Source organism: Aphelocoma coerulescens, chromosome 2 (genome assembly GCF_041296385.1).
Source record: "Aphelocoma coerulescens isolate FSJ_1873_10779 chromosome 2, UR_Acoe_1.0, whole genome shotgun sequence".
Classification (NCBI taxonomy): domain Eukaryota; kingdom Metazoa; phylum Chordata; class Aves; order Passeriformes; family Corvidae; genus Aphelocoma; species Aphelocoma coerulescens.
Genome location: NC_091015.1, coordinates 115,752,742 through 115,770,583, shown reverse-complemented (window position 1 = coordinate 115,770,583; position 17,842 = coordinate 115,752,742). Strand labels below are relative to the sequence as shown.

The 17,842-nt window shown below is 38.0% G+C and overlaps 1 protein-coding gene across 9 annotated transcripts in view; it reads left to right on the top strand.

Annotated features, from left to right (window-relative positions):
• Window positions 1-17,842, top strand: part of PTPRM (protein tyrosine phosphatase receptor type M) — a 463,481-nt gene that overhangs the window by 34,978 nt on the left and 410,661 nt on the right. The window lies entirely within an intron of this gene.

Sequence of the window (17,842 nt, the reverse complement as noted above, 5' to 3'; positions counted from 1 at the left end):
CTTTTACAAGCTTCCCTTCCCATTTGAAGGAAAGTCAGTGCTATTTTCTGGGTCAAACACTCTTTCCTCAGCTGTGAATTGAGGCACAAGACTTCTGAAGTCAGGAATATGAAATGGGACAGGTTTGTTCTCCTTGAGTCTTTTGGGAACCAATGCAGTAAGGCATTTTGTAGCTATTTGCTAGTATCGCTGCAAAGTGTTTGGGATGAATTCCTTGTGGATTAGAGGCTGGGTGAATCTTAAAGTCAACCAGAAAGTAGAGTAGTTGCTCAGGTGGCTGATCATGACCTGTGAGCTCATAGGCAAGATACAATTTCAGCAGTTCAGTTGCATAGACTTGCAGAGGGATGAACAATCAGGTATTATTGGCTCTGATGAAATAACTGGATTAACATTGAGAAGATGTTGGCAAAAAGATAATGTTTTTAGCTGCCGTGAGAGTGCATGCATGGTGGAGGATTTATTTTCTTAAAGAAATGGAAACTTCTGAAATTGAATCTTACAGGAACAGCACTCTGTCCTCATATTAGATTGGGCAGTGTAGCGATCTGATCATTGCAAGCCCCTGATGTTCAGTATCTCCCTCTCCACAGTGTAGCTGTAAAACAAGAAAATCTGAACTCCTGTGGTGAAATTCCAGCTGTATGTACAGACATCATTGCAGTGTGAGTTGTTCTTGCAAAAACACAAATCATGTCAACTAACAGTGCTGAAAGGAACTCAGTTAATTCAAATATAATAGCTATTTTTATAAATTAGATAGGTATATTCTACAGTGTTAAATAATTTACGAAAGAGTGAGTATTAATTAAAACAATTGCTCTTTATTCTGGAAATCTAAAATGCTAGTATAGTATGCATGCTCTTGCAAATACTGAGCTCCATGAGACTCTCTTTAAAATACAGTAAGAGAATTCCCCTGTCTACCAGTATTTACCAATTTGTGTGGAAACTTTGTTGAGGTGGTTTAAGGCAGATTGAGTCAGTGTGGTGGAACTTCTATCATTAAAAAATCTGCACTTTATGGCTCTCTCACACAGAAGTATTCCCAGCCTTCTGCATACAGTTGGGTAACAGGAAATTTTGAGCTCAGGGTCAACCCACACTAAGAGGGAAGCCAGCTTGATGAGTTCATAGGTCTTTTTTTGTTGCTGTTGTCAATTTATAGTCATATTAGTGCTGGATTTGAGGAATAAATGTTCATCTTTGGGAGAACCCAGCCTTCCTTATGTTGTTCTATTGTTTCTGCTAACACTTTACGTGCATTTATCAGTTATTTTGTGTTAAGAGTGTAAGAGAAGAATGTTTCAAGGATGTCTTTAATTTGTGATTTCTACATATTGGTGTTACTTGGCTCTCTGGCTATCTGTGCCCAGAATTTTAGTATTACTTGAATAAATTCTTATCTTAAAATTAGGATCATATTTCCACATCCCAACCCCCAAGTAATATTATAAAATAAAAGGTCCACTGTGGTACTACTGAAGTCATGTAACAGATAGTAATAGTGCTCAGAAACTTGGAAGGGGATGCTGCTTTCTCATACCCATAATCAAATAGCCATTACTCCTTTGCTACAAAACCGATGAATTTCTATACCTCTTTGCCTTTGAAACTGCTGGTTTGATAAAGATGTATATAACTCTGTTTTGGTGAAGCAGAAATTTGTTTATGTAAGATAACACTTAGTGATGAGTTTTTGTACAACACAGTGGCTTATGCAATGTTAGAAGCTGCTAGAGTTCATAAAAAATTCCATAGGCTACTAATTATAGTTCCAGCAGCTAAATATTTTCAACCTCAAGGGTTGCCCCTTCTTTTATAGCTTTTAGTTTTTCTGTGTTTTGTTGCATAATAGTATCCACACATCTTGTTTCTGAATCCTGATTTAGGGCTTTACTGAAATTTTAGTAGTCTTTATCCTTTGTCATGGAGGTCTTGTGGACATTTTTTTCTATTCAGAAAATCAGCATAGTTTGCTATTGTGAAAAGTCGATTTTACTAGGCAAGAACTTTCCCTGTGTTTCAGGCCTAAGAATAATTTGATACTAAAAAGTATTGTTGAACAAAAAAAGAAAGGGTAAAAGATTATTAATCGCCTGTTAAAAGGCCAGTTTCCTTCTTTTGTTTCTCTTTCCTTTTAAAGGAAGGTAATCTGTTTTGGGGGCTATGGAAATTTTTACATGATTTGTAGATTATAATACCAGAAGGGGATGGAGGTGGGTGTTTGTGGATTGGTTGGTCTGTCTGCCTCCATAGCCCAGGCTGTAGCAACTTCCACAGCTAAATCCTCCTTGAACCCCAGAATTTAATGCCTGGGCAGTGCATGTTTGTTTCTTTTGCCCCACTGCTCTATGAAGAACCCACAATTGTTTATTTGTCTGGGTTTTGTTTGGGTTGGTGTGTTTGTTTTTAATCACTTTAATTGTTGATGTTTTCACTCCTTCCTTCCTGGCATGGAGGTCCTTGTTCTCCATACTCACTCTTTCCTTCTAAGTGCAAGTTTTTCTACATGTTTGTCAAAGTGATTATATACCGTTGTCTGACTTGATGAATGTTGTTGAGGTTGCTGTGTAATGCTCTTTATTACTTAGTATTTCTTCCTCAGTCCTTGTGTCATCTTCAAACTCAGTTTGGGGATGGTGCAGCTTTCTGAAAGGTTTTTAACAGTGTCCTATTGAATATTTTTGTTAAGACCTCCTACTGCACACCTGGTTAGTGTTTTGTGTTTTTTTCCCAGGTAATTACTGTATTTCTTTGAATAGATTTTAGTTACATTAACAAATGTAATTTTTAAAATTATTATTGTGGTATCTCTGATATGTTATTGCAAAGTCCTCATGAAAAAAATACATCAAACCTTACATTTTGATAAATTTGCTTTCAAGCATATGCTTCAGATTCTTTAACATAATATCCATAAACTGGTGTTAACTTATGGTAGTTTGATATAATTGAACTTTGTAGCAGCTGTTCTCTCACTGGGGATTGTTTCAGGATCCAGGGAGAGTTCAATAGGTTTCTTCTCGTTGTCTTTTTTTTTTTTTTTTTTTTTTTTTTTGTGTCATTCCAGTTTTATCTACTGATTACAGCCTTATTTCCTGAAATTTGTTGGTATTTCAGGACTTCAGTTCTTGCAGAGTTATTTCCTGAATATTCTGCATGCTTCAGAAATTGCTGAAGTCATCTGTTTTGAAAAATCTGAACTATGTGATCTTAGCAGGGCTGCCTATGGCATGTTAATAATTGTTTAACATCCTTATTTACTAAAAAAGTAGTATATTTTTTCATTGTTTGAGAAGAATACGTCCTCTGTCTTATGACACAGGTAACATATCTGCAGGCTTGGATTCTTTTCTTAGCATTTCTAATACAGGGAGGCCAAAGCAGGTAAAGGTACATCTTTGTTTAATGAACTGTGTAACTTGACAGAATTTTCTGGGTTTGAGTTTCTCAGCCCTAGTAAATGATCAAAAGCAGACAGTAACTTCACCAGATTGATCAGGCCATGCTTCCTTAGTATTACAGCTGGGCAGTTGTAGCCAACTTCCTCTGGAATTTGACCAGGGAAATGCATTGGAAGCAAATGAAGGTGCATGTGATTAAACACTGTGTGATTAATACTGATATAACTGCAGTGGAAACTGGCTGGTAGTCTTCCACCCTACTGTCAGAAGGTGTGCTATTTGAACACAAAGGTCAGGAAATCCCAAGCATAATCAAGGATGGATTATTTTGGCTGTACATGCTTTTTATCTAAACCTTGAGTCAGAAACAAAAGCTTTAATTTTGCCAGATCTGCAGCGTATTGTCCCAAGTGCTGCAGTTTACGTGACTGCTCTGTGCTTCTTGCTCTGTCAGCCCCTCATTGCAGCACTGGAACCTCCTTCTCCACATTTAACAGCTGTAAAATACTTGGAAGAAGAGGTAATTAGTTCCTGCTAGTTGTGTGAAAATTTGTGGCTGAGTAAAGGAGCAGGGTTTGAGTTGGTGTGTGCCCGGGGAGCAGTTTCTGCCTTGCTTGGCTGTGTTGTGGCCGGCTGCTTGCCCACCTGGAACCATCACGGCAGGGTTCTCTGTCACACCTAGTGGGAGGCCTGGGGGAACATCCGTGATAATGAGGAGAACATGAGGACCCTGCCTTGTGGAATTTGTGATGAGATACGACAATTTGTGGCAGGAAATCCTGGGCTATTTCCTAGGGCTCATATTGTTCCATTGTGAAAGAAGCCAAAGTGCTGATTTTTCTTCCTTTAACTTTGATAAAACTTAAATGTGAAAGTTAAAATTCACTTTTAAGTGGTGGGCAGTGGAGAGGGCTTGTGAGAAAGGTATTTCATCTCTTCATTGCTTTATTTTCTTTCAAGGTTGTATTTGCAATTCTGCTGTGTCCTCAGGACAGTTCTTAAGCTTCTGAATGTTAACATTACTGAATTAATTATTACTTTTATGTGGTTGATGAAGATTATGTTTTGCAGTGTTTAAGGTCGTTTGCCTGAGGTTGTAAGTTGAAGAATATGATTAGCTGGTTGGTCTGCCACTGCTTTTGTGGTCTTGGCCTAAACACACATAGGAGATCTGCATGACAAAGCATGGATTATGTATTTCCACAGTAGTTAAAAAACCTAACCAAATAGAGTGGTAGAGGATAAAAGAAGAATAATTATACTGGCTGCTTGCATTCCTGTCAAATTGCATTTCCTTCTAAGAGTGCTGCTTTTAGTGAGGTTGCTTCTCTCTTCATCCTGAGTGATGAGAAAGCTGAAAACTCTGAGGTCTCTACTTTTTTGTTATGAACAGAATTAATTTGTTACTACACAGGAGTGGCAAAGGTCAGCTAGACTTATTTCCAGAATGCTGTTGTTGTTTGCAAGTTAAGATAGGTAGTTGAAATAAAATACTATGCCATAATATTTACTTGACTAGCAATTGATGTGAATACTATGAACCTAGTATAAGAAACAAAAATATTATATTTGCAGCAGTTTTCAGGAAAGCTACAGGCCTTCCTGATCTGCTTGTTTCTTACTAGCCATCCTCGCCTTGAAAAATTATGAGAGAACTGGAACATTTTGCATCCTTTTGTGAAGGTCAGTGTTGTGTAGTTTTGCAGAATCAACCAATTTCAGAGTTAGGCGTCCCCTGCTGAAGAGCCCTGCCAGATTATAATACAAAAAGAAAAGTGTTTTCCTAAGTAGCTCACTCAAAATTAATTCCGGTGCTGCCAATCCCCACACCTCCATCCCTTTCCCCCTAACAAATAACTCACTGAACCCTTGGCAATCAGCTGCCACATAGGAAAAATCAGAGGTGATATGAGTAAATGGATGTGTCACTCCGTGGTCTGTGTAACACCATGATTTTTATAAGAATTGCAGTATAACATGGAAAGGAGGCAAGTGAAAATAAAGCATGTCAATGAGGGTCTGGCTGTGAGAGCATCACTTTCAAAGGTGACAAAGAACAAGGGAACAAGGAACAGTATTGAGCGTAATGACCTTGGTAAGAATGCCAGTTACGAAAGTTCACTGCTGTTATAATTTTGTTCTTGTTATGGAAACAAGTGCACTGTCTTTAAGAAAAGCATGAGAAGAAACTAAAAAAGTAATTGAAAGCTGCCTACCACAACAAATGGAAGGAAAAAATCCAGCAAGGAACCAATAATTAAAGGCACTAATTGAGGGCACTGAGCCCATTCATTAATAAACCTACGTCAACAAAGTAATCAGCAGATTAAAGTCTAAATAATGAAAACATTAGGACTGCAATACTAATATAAGGGACTAAATTAAGTGGAGGAGACATTACTATTGTCTCTGAAGATTCACTCTGTGTGTATGTCCGCAAAAATTAAATTGAATTTTTAAATAATTAAATAGCTTTTACTGGCCTAGAGGGATTAAAGAAAAAAGGTTTCATCTACATATCTTGTGGTTCAGTTTTGCTGAATAATACTGGGTTGGTTATATTCCAGCCACAAACTTCTAAAATCAAAATGTAACCATTCTAGTCAGGAGTAGATATAATACAACAAGTAATTAGTCTGAATATTAGTAGGTGATGTGTTTTCTCTGACAGAGCAGTAGTAAAATAAGAAGAAATAATATCTTTTTGGTAGTTCACAGATGAACTTCAAGTACTAAATGTTTCCCAGTAGAAGAAGTATCTCTATTATGGTGTGATCTGAAAGAGAATTACAGCAAATAATGGATGTTATTTGTCTTGGTAAAAAACCCTTGAATATCTGATCTTTGCAAAATGACAAATTTGCAATTTTTTAGATGATAATTTCAGTTAAAATTACCATTACTGCTTTATTAGATGGAAAGATTAGCCAAAATGCAGTGACACATTAGGAGTGTTCTACTAATTTATCTGTTGAATAAAAAGAGATGGGATGTGTTTTTAAAGCTGTAAAATGTCACCTTATTTAAGTATTGTAAGTTACAAGATTTCTGATATAAGGCCTTTTTTATGGTTTAAATGACATTGCACAGTATCCCTTTTCTAGGCTTTTTCCTTCTTTTTTTTTCCCCCTGAAGATTTTTATAAGACTGTAAGCTTTACTGCCATCTATCAACTTCTGCCTACTTAGTCATTCACTCTTGTAATTGTTTATGTCACTATTCCCACAGCAAGAGGCATAGAAGATAATTGCTGCTAAAATCAGTTGAAATGTAGCCTGGGAAAGAAGTCCCAGTTCATTGTGAGCATTTGTTTAGGTAATTGGTAACAACTGGACTTAGGCTAGAAAGTGAATTAGAAAATTGCTGAAGTTTCTGCAATTTTTTAAATGCTACATGGGATGAGGTTATCTATTGCTATCTTTGATATATCTAAAATATCTTCAGTAAGTTTCTGTTCCTGGCTTTTCATATATTACAAATACGCATCTGTTAAAAGTTCAATATGGTACAAAGATGAAAATCCCATTACTTTAGGATTCTAAATGTCATAGATGTGGTAAAGAACATCATAATATGATGAGACCACTTCCATAGCTTGTACTACTGCATTTCCAATCTTTCACTTCTGTATTCTAGAGACTGGCCAGGCACATAGTGCATGGTTAAACCTGGGAATGATTCTGGTTCCTGGCTTGCAGGTGATCTGCTGGAGTCACATGCTGAGAGCAGTGGTTGATGCCTCTGAGTTGCTTAGTAACTTGTCTGCGTGGGTTGTCTTTCTGCAGTTCCACGCTGCATTTGTGTATAATTACAGCCTCACTCGGATGTTCCAGCACCTGCTGGCTCTCATACTTCCACCGCAGGAGCACTGCAGATACTCATTAAAGCAAAGGCTTGGTGTGGGATTTCTCTACCATGGCTGACATAGCTACAGCCAAAGGGAACTGGAACCCAAAAACTGTAACGCGTATTCAGAAGGAGTACTGGATTATTTTAACAAAATATATGTGTTCATCCTTGTTTCAGCTGCTGGGATAGACAAGCTGATGGAATGCAGCAATTCCTCTGACATAATGTTGGTTTGAACTGCAGCATGTGCTGAAGTCAACTGGCTGTTTTCTAGATACTCTCTTAATACCAGAGCACCAAGGGAATCATTTCGCGTGATTAAAATAAAGGAGAAAGATCCCTTTTAAATTCAAACCCATTTTTTGGTGTAAATTCAACGTACTAGTTCATTGTTGTTGAGTCTTACCTTCAATAATCTTCCATTTTCCAGTAGTCTTTTTTCACTTCCTAACTTGCTTGTGCTTGAAAGTGACAGCCAGAAGCTGTGGGACTCAGATGTTATTTACCTCTGGCAAAAAGCTACATACTATAATATTGCTGAGAATCTTGATATTTGGAGGTTGCTTCTACTGCACCAGCCAACTCTTAAGTGTAAAATTTTTCATAAATATCATTATAAGCAGACTAGTGTTAACTTCAGGCTTTCAGAATTTTTTTCATTCTGTTGTAGTGTGTACTCAAAAATATAGATCAGCAAGTCTTCCTACTTTGGTTCTTTTCCTAGAGAAAAGCATCTTAATATGTTTTTCAATCTTCAGGTAACGTCAGACATTGCAGTAGATAATTTTAATGATATTTCATATTGATTTCTAAGATGATTGGAGTTTCATTTTTGGCGAACAGTAAAGAAATATGGGAAAACAATGTGTAAGAGCACGTGAATGATATTTTAGTAGAGATGTGTGTGGTAAGAGAAATCAGAATTTCAACACAATTCTTTGTGTGTTGAGTTATTCACCTTATTGGTTTTAATCTGTGAAGGAGTTAAGTTAGAAAATACTTTTTATGCCAGTTTCACTTAAAACTACATTCTTCAAAAGAATGACAAGAAGCTCCAATAACTATGTAATATCAGTCAGAGGGGACAGATCTCTTTAATAACACTTTTTTTTTGGAGTTTTAACACTCAGATTACATGCTTCTTGAGATAAAATGGAAGTGCTCTCTCAAGATTTTTGTTGCTGAATTAAAATTCTTAGGTTCATAGGAATGAGTTTTATGGGCAGTAATCTACTAGTGGTGGGGAATAATTTCGACCATTTTTGGTCATGGTAGCAAACCACAGTAAAGGCACTGATAATGGTTGTGGGATACTCAGGCATTAAATGCTGTGGTATTTGTGGTTATTTCACTTTGAATGTGTGAAAGCAGTCTTGCAGTGAAGTTAAAAATCGAGGTCAGCTCTGTGCCCAGGCTGTGGGAGGCTGGAGTGGTGCAGCACAGGCTACACATGCTCTTGCTTTCTTTGGAAATGCTGCCTCTCACTGGCGCTGCATCATTTGACCTGCAGATGTTGGCAGTTCAAGAGGTTTCCGACTTTTGGAAGTCCTAAACTGCGTAGGGTGCTGGAAACCTAATGTTACGTTAGCTTTTCATTAGTTGAAATCTAGGAGTAGATGTCTGTAGGTTGAAGTTATTGCATAAAATCATGAGTAATTAGTTGATACATTTATTTCATTAATTGCTGGTTATTTGTCTTAACTTAGAAGTAAGACGCATAAATGTTACATTTTCTTTTTTTTTCTGGTCAACTCTCTTTACATTTCATCTATGTTGCCTTGTCCTCCCGTAGCAAGGTCTTGTCATCTTGTGCAAGGAAAAGAAGAGAAGATTTTTAAGCATGTTTCCTTGCTGTTGTTGAATAGTAGTTTAGTTTAGTGCTTTGCCTTTGTTCAAGGGAGGCAGGCCATCTTTTATGTTCACCATGTTGTAAGGGCTTTTTCACTTGGTTCTGTGTTTTTGTTTCTATCATTTGTGATATTGCAGGTGAACATGCATATCCAGTGTTTGGTTGATCACAGAAATGGCTGGTATGTTTTCATTAAGCAGAAAGAAAATCTATTGTATACTGCCCTGTAATCTGCATGTTTCCCATATTTCCATCGCATTTTGTTTATTTTTATAACTTGGTGAGAACATGGAAGAGTTTAGTACGCTGATCATCAGCAGTTGAGGTGTCTGTGTGTTTAGGGACTTAATACCTCCACTTCCTTTACAGGTATTCACAATGAAAGCACACTGTTCAGCAGAAAAGCTGTGATTTCTGCTGAGCGAAATTGTTGTTTAATACCAGTCTTAATTTTTATGTCAGTAAAAGTAAGGCTGATTAGTGCACTCTTGCAAATGGTCCAGCACGTTTTCCTAGGCATCAGGCATCTAGTTTTATATAGGTTAAGAGTTTCTCTTTTTCCATAGCCTCTTCCTGCATTATGCACAGTTTTACAAGAAGTCAGTGTAAAAATATTTATCTTACCTTTTGTGTCAGTGTTTAGTATCTTCGGTTATTGGTTGTACAGCTGCTAAACCACAGAACACTTAGTAGGGAAAAGACTTTCTTTGTCTGGGACCAAGTGATACAGCACAGGTTTAGTGATTTTTCACAACAGGACATTCTGTGACTGGTTAATGTATTGCAGAGGAAAGCTAGGAAGCCTCTTTCTTTTTCTCTCTTCCTTTTTTTTTTAAATTATTATTTTTATTCATGTGGTTGCCTCAGTGCCCTAAATACTCCTGTGTCAGCAATTAGCAGGAGCAGTGTTTCATTAATCCATCAGATCTCTGATGCAGCACATTCTAAGGCCAAAAGATAATAGGGAGTCATTTGTTTAAACCTCAGGATTAGCCTCTGATGGATCAGGCTGCAGTGTGTCATTAACAGCAATGGTGGTAGAACTGTAAACTAAAGCAGATACACAGTGTGTGGTAGATAACCCTTAAAATCAAGCAAAAGCTCTGTTGTCTTGTACTTCTAAGCTGATAAACATCCCAGAACTCACATAAATTTGAGGAATAGCTGTGTTATTTTCAATAGTGTTTGTAATTTTCTTTTGTATGAAACACTTAATATGTAGCCATAACACATCTGATATCAAATTCTCACTGAAAGAAGCATGGTTTTGTTTTTCATAATATTAATTTAGATGTATTTAACTATTACTATTAATGCAAAAATTCCTTCAGAATGTCTGATGCTTATAAAGCACAGTAGTTCTATTAAACCAGAGGAGTTTTTATATTCCTTGTAAGCTTTTAGAATGAGGTGTTTCATTCCTGTGCTGAAGCATGAGCCTTTAAAAATGAGAACTCTTCAAAAGCTAGCAGTTGATTTAATTTGTAACTTCCACAGTATATTGAACTTGCACATTATTGTGTTCTTATATTATAGGGATAAAAGAGGATTTATAGGTACTTTCTCCTTTTGATTGAGTAGTACTTTCAGAAGAACACTGTAAGTGCAGTAGTGGCTGAAATGATAAACTTTGCAATCCTGTTTGGCTCCCATGTGGAGACAGGAAGGGTAGAGCCATTACACAGGATGGAATGGCAGATAGCAACTTGTCTACAGTATAATCACAATCAGGCATGAGTGAGTTCCAATTCCCCTGTATTGACAATATTAGTTCCATTATCAAGAAATACCCTGCTGCACAGAGCTGGGAGAGGTTGTCCACTGTCATCAGCTAGTTTCTGCCTGCCTTTTCTAATGCTCAGGGTGTATCTGGCTACTTCTTGTTGCAGGTTGGCAACTGGTTTTGCTTCCAGGTTAACTGGCCTCTTCAGTATATTTTGCTTTTTAGGTCAGTTGATTGGCATTCAAACCTCACAGAAAATGAGGAGCTGAGGGCTTCCTCTTTATTCTGCTGCCAAAACAACATAGCCTCCAGTCAATCATGACCTATATATATAAATCCACTTGCCAAAATGTACTCTTGTCTTATCTTCCAGTACTGGAAGGGTTGTGGGGATTTAGTTGAAGGCAGTCCTATCCTGGTCCTTGCTAGAGCCGAACAGATCCCTGCTTGGACACAGGATAGAGGTGGAAAGGAACAAACATATTTGCTTTCCTTTCTTATCTTGAAATGTATCACCTGATGTGAAGGCAAAACTACCCTGCAAAGCCAAGTGGAATTTTGTTTGTGTTTTATTTCAGTTGTTGTTATGTACCCTTAATTGGAAATTAGCAGCAACTGCTTGAACATTTTACTATTAGACTGCATTATCTGTTGAGGTTGTTGATGTCACTTGGTGGTCCTCTGCACTTCTGAATAGTTAGACTGGGTATAGTGGCACTACTTCTGCAGAAATTGTTATCGACAGACGTTACTTTTTATAGGTAGACCTAAAGATATTTCAAATCAGAACCCTACTGGAATAAACATGGTGATTAAAAACTTGAACAACATAAAAAACACCCAAAACACCTCAAGGTAAAAAGGCCGTTGGTCATCTGAGATGAGAGAACTCCGTTCAGCAGAGATATATTTATTAATTTTTAGTTACATGCTCATGGTATAAAAATTGACCATTTAGGTGTACTTCTTGCCAGTGGTAACAAATGCCCAAAAAATAATTCCATTGTGAAAATCTTTTTGTTCTTCTGTGCTTTGGGCTAGTGGCAACTTTGCAATATGTCTGGAAAATTAGAAATACTATATTAATTGTTCCTCTGTTACGTACCTGGAGCTCTGGCTGTAGCATCACATGTATTGCACCTGCAGTAGTGTGACATGTCTCTTTTGAAGAAAGGGGAGCTTTCAGATAAATGAAGATCAGACTACTTTGTGACTGTGTTGGTGCCATAGATAGCCAGTGTAGCTGCATTTTCTGGTGTATGGGTTAAGAAGTTCTGCACAGAGTTTAAATTTCTTATTGTGATCTTCAGCATCAGCTGTCTAATGTGGAGGAGAGACAGACATGGATGGTTATTTCGGTGTTAGCAATACAAGGGAAAATGAGTTCTGTTATTTCGCCATGACCGTGTGAAGCATAAAGCAGACTTGGATGTAGTTCCTGTGTTGCCTTTCTAACTTCGGTCTGAAATGTTTTGTGCCTTAACACTTTCTTTTTGTTGTATGTGGATTTTTTTTCTTCCCCTTAGCAGAAGAACACAGGAAAAAATGGTCAGTGTAAACTGGAGTGGATTAGACGTGCCAGCTATGATGCCCAGTTTAATGGATTCCATATTTTTGAATAACCACCCCGTGTTATTGTTATTATATATAAAGATGTATTTCTGTTTTCTTCCTTCTGCAAAACGCAGTGGCTTTAATCTTTAAACTTACTGACTTTACCTTCTAATTAATTTTTTCTTGTTGCAGTTTCCTTCTGTAATTTCTTCAGAGGGGAATTACAGTCTTCCTGATGTGTGGTGTTTCCATATAGCGCTCTAATTGTTTTATTCAGTGAGACTTTTCAGTCTGGAAGTGGTTAGTTTATTATGCTGTACTGCTTGTCTTCCAAGTTACTCTTTTTGAATTATTCTGGTTGAATTGTGTTCTTTCAGTCCTTGTCCTCTTCAGCTCTCCCATCTCTCTTGGCTTGGTGAAACACTGGATGATGAGTGTACGCTACGAGCAGGTAGAAGGAAAAGCAGTGTTCATTCTACAGATCTTGCATGAGGGCACTGAGAGCAGACTGTCATAGCCCTCAATAGCTCTGTCTGTCAGCATGAGTCTGTACAGTGAATTCATCTTCACTGTCACCTTGGGACCAAGAGGGTTTGTTTTCTCACAGATACCTACCCCAACCCAAAAACTGTTCTCTTCCATTCTGTGTTTTGGCATTTGCAGAGCAACTCGCAAGAGCCCTGGGGATTTCTCTGACATTAACAAATATAGGGAAAAAAAAATGCTGCAGAGTGACCTTTTATTAACTAGAACCTTGAGCAACTTATCAGTGCTGCTGGGGTAAAAGTAACACCATGGTGAATTCAAATCTAAAATTGGTATCGGTACATCTTCAGTTGTGTGCGTGCCCTTATGCACTGGCTGGCTGTAGTTTTCCTTATAGGAACCCTTAGCTAAAGCATTGGAGAGACGATCCAGGCTTGCAGAACAGTTGATCAAGAATCATTTATTTTTAAAAAATACTAGGTAAACATCCCAGCAGAATACTTTTATGATCAGAGTCTGCATATACTGGAAAAACTATCGGGATTGTTTTTCGCTGGGATGAATAAAAAAGCTGCATTTCCTCATTTGGCTATTTGAAAGCCTTTCTTGGCTTTGTTGATCAGCATTCTGGGGCCAGGGTTGAGAGTCCCTTTGTCATTTAGAAAACCAGGGCTGTTTCGAGAGTGAGTCGCTCTTTCTGTGATTATTGGAGTTAGAAGGAAGGACTGAGCAGTTTGTCTTCTACTTGAATCATAGGGGGCTTTCTCTTCCCTTCAAATTAAATTATTTTTATATCATAGGATCATTGGAAATTCACCTGACCTGAGGCAATCTGACCTGTGGTCAGTAATGATCATACTGTTCAGACAGATATATAGTTATGGTGGGAAGAGGGTGAAGGTGAATTACTTTTAAATTTGGGATGTTATTTCTGCACCTGGGAATAAGCCACTAAATAAGAAACAGTCTATTGCATGCACCTAGCAGAACTCTATCTTCAAAGCTATTTGGCTTAAAAAAAAATAAAAAATGAAATTTGTCTCTGATGGATGGTGAATCAATAATCCCCTGCTGTAGATGAAGTGTTCCATAAAGAAGCTCCATCCTAGTAGAGTAAATGGAGATTATAAGTGGAAAAGGCTATAATTCAAGATATTGGGACAATTTGCATTTAAAAACTAAAAAAACAACCAAATAAAAAGATAGAATTTGGAGTCTTCATCTTCCACTGCTATCTCCTGATGGGATCAAATGATAGGAATAACAGTACAAAAATCAAAAGCAGTGTGTAAATAGCCCTTTCTTTGAATAACTTTCCATTTAAACAGTTTCTACATCTTGTAATACCTATAAATAGGTTGAAAATTCTTGCAGTAATACATATGTTGACAAACTAAGCTTTATGGTTTTTTTTCCATGCTTGTGCTAAACAACACCATTAGAGGAATCCAGAACAGATATTCATGCTGTGTGACAGTCTTCCACCAACTGTTTTATTTCCTGTTTATATATGGATATTAGGTTGGAAGCTGTGCTCATCATGTAGGGGAGAAGGTGGAAACATGGCCTGGCTTGGCACAGAACCCTGTCAGAATTACACAGTCAGCTTCTGAGGTCTGTATCAGCTTTAAAGCCTGCCCCTTTGCCAAGGTGTAACCTGTGCCAACAACTACTTAAGTTTCTGGAGGCTGTTCAAAAAATCTTGTTGATTCTGATGCTGTCACCCTAAAGACAGTAAAGACTGTGCTGGGTACAGGTTGTCTTGATTCCTTCGTAAAGCATCTGGTAAATTGGGCATGACTCACCAGAGCTGGTGTGTTTTCAGCATCCCTCTCACCTACAGTGTCTGTTCATAAATTACCAGCATATGCTTGCCTGGGCTCTGGTGGTTTGTTATGAGAAGAGGACACTAGTTGCTGGCGTAGCAGTAGGCTCTGTTGTAGCACAATATCTAGTTCTATATCTAGTTCTAAATATGTTGCATGTAAACCCCAAAAGATTGCAACATTCATTCTTGTCATGTGGATGTAAAGTTCAGGTCTCAGATGCTTTAAATGATGATCTTACTGTACTGACATTTTATTTGGATGGTAGCCTGGATGTGAGGTTCCATAAAACTGTAGTAGATTTGGGATTCTTCTGAATGTAAAACTTAAAAATTTTTGTGTTTGGTTTTTATGACTGTACAAGTTTTATATAACATTATTTTTCAAGTTGCAAACTGGCTGTGATTGAAAGTCTTTACTGGAGATCTTAAACAAAATGCAGTTGGTTTAATTAATTAACCGTGTAATTAATGAGGACTCTCTATAATAAAAGCTTCCTGTGCAAGACCCCAGTGTGGCTTAGGCTAGAGTAAATGGTTGTGAATTTTAGGGTCTCTTAATAAAATACTGTCAGATCTGGGCTTTGGCTTTATGTCTGTGGATGACCGAGGGATGTTGCTATTGTAAACATTCTGGAATATTTAATATTAATAATGGGCCTTCATTTGTAAATTATTCTTAGAAAATGTAAAAATAACTCTTTTAAAATCTCCACTTACAAGAAAGATTTAACAAAATAAACTCTAAATCACTATTCTTTGATGAAGTAGGATATAATCCTCTTAGTATGCTTTCATGATGTAAAAGAGAAACAGCCATTCCTAATTTAGCACTCATATAGACCTCTTCTGTTTGTACTATGCTCAGACACTCAGCATCACATGTAAAAATAAAACTGAAAAAGGGAAAAAAAAAGGCAAACTAGAACTAGGATAAACTGCTTATCATTGTGTGCTCCGGATGCTACCATTTTTAGAAGTAGGTGGCTTGTGGTCTTTCAGTCAGAATTGTTGCTCATTGAGAACAAGTGAGTATGCTACCTGTTAGCTTGCCTTCTATTTGTCATCTCATTGCTTATTATGAAGCAGGAGAGATGAAATGACATGTAGAAACTTAAGCATGCTTCTATGTCTTTTCTCATTTTTAACTCTTTTGATCAACTTCTGTTGTTGCAGTCCTTTCTTAATGACAGTAATGGCAGTGCTGCTTCTCTCTTTTACTATCTCCATTAGGACTTCCTTTCAAATTTTAGCCTGTATTTCTCTTTCATGGTCAGATGGTCATTTGGGCCAGCTGTTTCCAGTCAGTCACTTATCTCTCAGCATCAATCTGCATGAAAAATGGGACAAGTTGGTGTACTTGAATATGTATCCCCTCCTGTGCTGTGATCCCCCCTGAAAATGCATGTAATCATTGTTCTATCATTTTGGGGGTGGGGGGGGGGAAGAGGTATAGTCTTTATTTTTGAAGGCTGCAAGTCATGTTGGATTTCATTTTCTGAATTTTACATTGACAGGAGGCAGATTGCAGTGAAGACCATAAACTGACAGTTTAGGGCAAGCACGCTATTGCCTGAGGCAGTCAGGGATGTAGCCCACTCCATCCTTCTGACTTAGGACATTCATCCCTCCTGAGGTTCCTTGTCCTTTCTGATGATAGATTGAGAAAGACAAGCAGCACATGGGTAGACAAACACCTCACCCAGGCACTTGGTGCCATTTAACAGCTTCTTCCTGCATTTGACATTTTCATTTCCCTTCTTCACCTCACTCATCACTAACTGTTTGGGTCTTGTTTTCTGTACACAACACTAATAGAGAATGACAGAAAACAAATACAAGCTCCACTACTCATTTTATATGCAGTATATTCTAGCAAAATTATATAGGAAGGCTCAACAGCTGAACCATGAAAGGAACGCTTAAGATTTAATTGACATTGACCTTATGCAACTATCATTCAGGATAAAGTGTTGGGGGTTTGGTTGGTTTTGTTTGTTTTGTTTTGTTTTTGTTTGGGTGGTTGGAGTTTTTTCCTTGTTTTTTAATGAAGCATCAGTACCTGTCTTGGGGTGACGTTATGATGTGTATCCCATATCGCTGCCTATGCCCAAAATTAATTTTTGTGCCTTTCTGTGCCTCTAAACTGAGCCTGAGAGGGGGAAGGAAAAAACTGAGCAAAACTTTTTCAGGGCAGTTTGCAGCTTGTTCAAGGTCACACAGAGATAGCAGGTTTTTTTTTCAGCTGCGGGAGGAGAGCGAGGAAGCACCCGGCTTGCTGCTTTCCAGTCAGCTTTTGGCCAGTTGTTTCAGCTTCTTGTTCTCCGGAGAGAGAGAGACTGAGAGTTGGACTTTGTTTTTCCTTCTCTGGAATTCCGGATTTTCTCCCTTTTATACTGGACTGTTTTCTTCAACCTCAGAGCACATCGGGAGGACTTTCCACCGGGCACAGAGGGCCTGGCCCTGGCCCAAGCCCCAGCGCCGAGGAGACCAAAGGGAGGACTCTTAACACTTTCCCAGGTTTTTTTTTTTCCCTCCACAGTGAAACATTTTATTATTTAGCCTTATTTTCCTTTTCCTGTGTGTTTGGTAAATAAATAGTTTTATCTTCTTCACTTTCCTTCGAGGAAAATTTATTTTTTCCCGAACCTGGGGGGGGGAAGGGGTAGCTGTGCCTTCTCTCAGAGGATATATTTCTAAATTTGGCCAAACCGGAACAAATTTAGTGGCGCCCAACGTGGGGCTCGAAGGAAAGTGAAAAAACGGTGCTAATTACATTTTGGTTTGAATTTGCTTATTCTGTGTTGGGGTAAAGTAATCACCATGGTGGTTGAATTCATAATGTCTCTCTGGCTTGATGTACTCATGTCTTTTTGGTCCTTAGGCTTCATTGAGGTACTGGTTTTTTTTTGGTCCCTAGGGTTGTTTGCCTATCCACAACTTGCTCAAATCTTGTCCCTGATATGTAAATTTTACAGAGCAGGGAGACGAATCAGGATTTCTATCTTGCTGTGCTCGGTGATAATGATTTATAAGAAGTTGACAGAGGTACGGGCAGCTGTTCGGAGTGTGTATGATAAGTGGTTTCTCCGTCCTAACCCCAGTCCTAGCTTCAGTAGCCTGTTTTGGGAATTTATTAGTAATTGCAC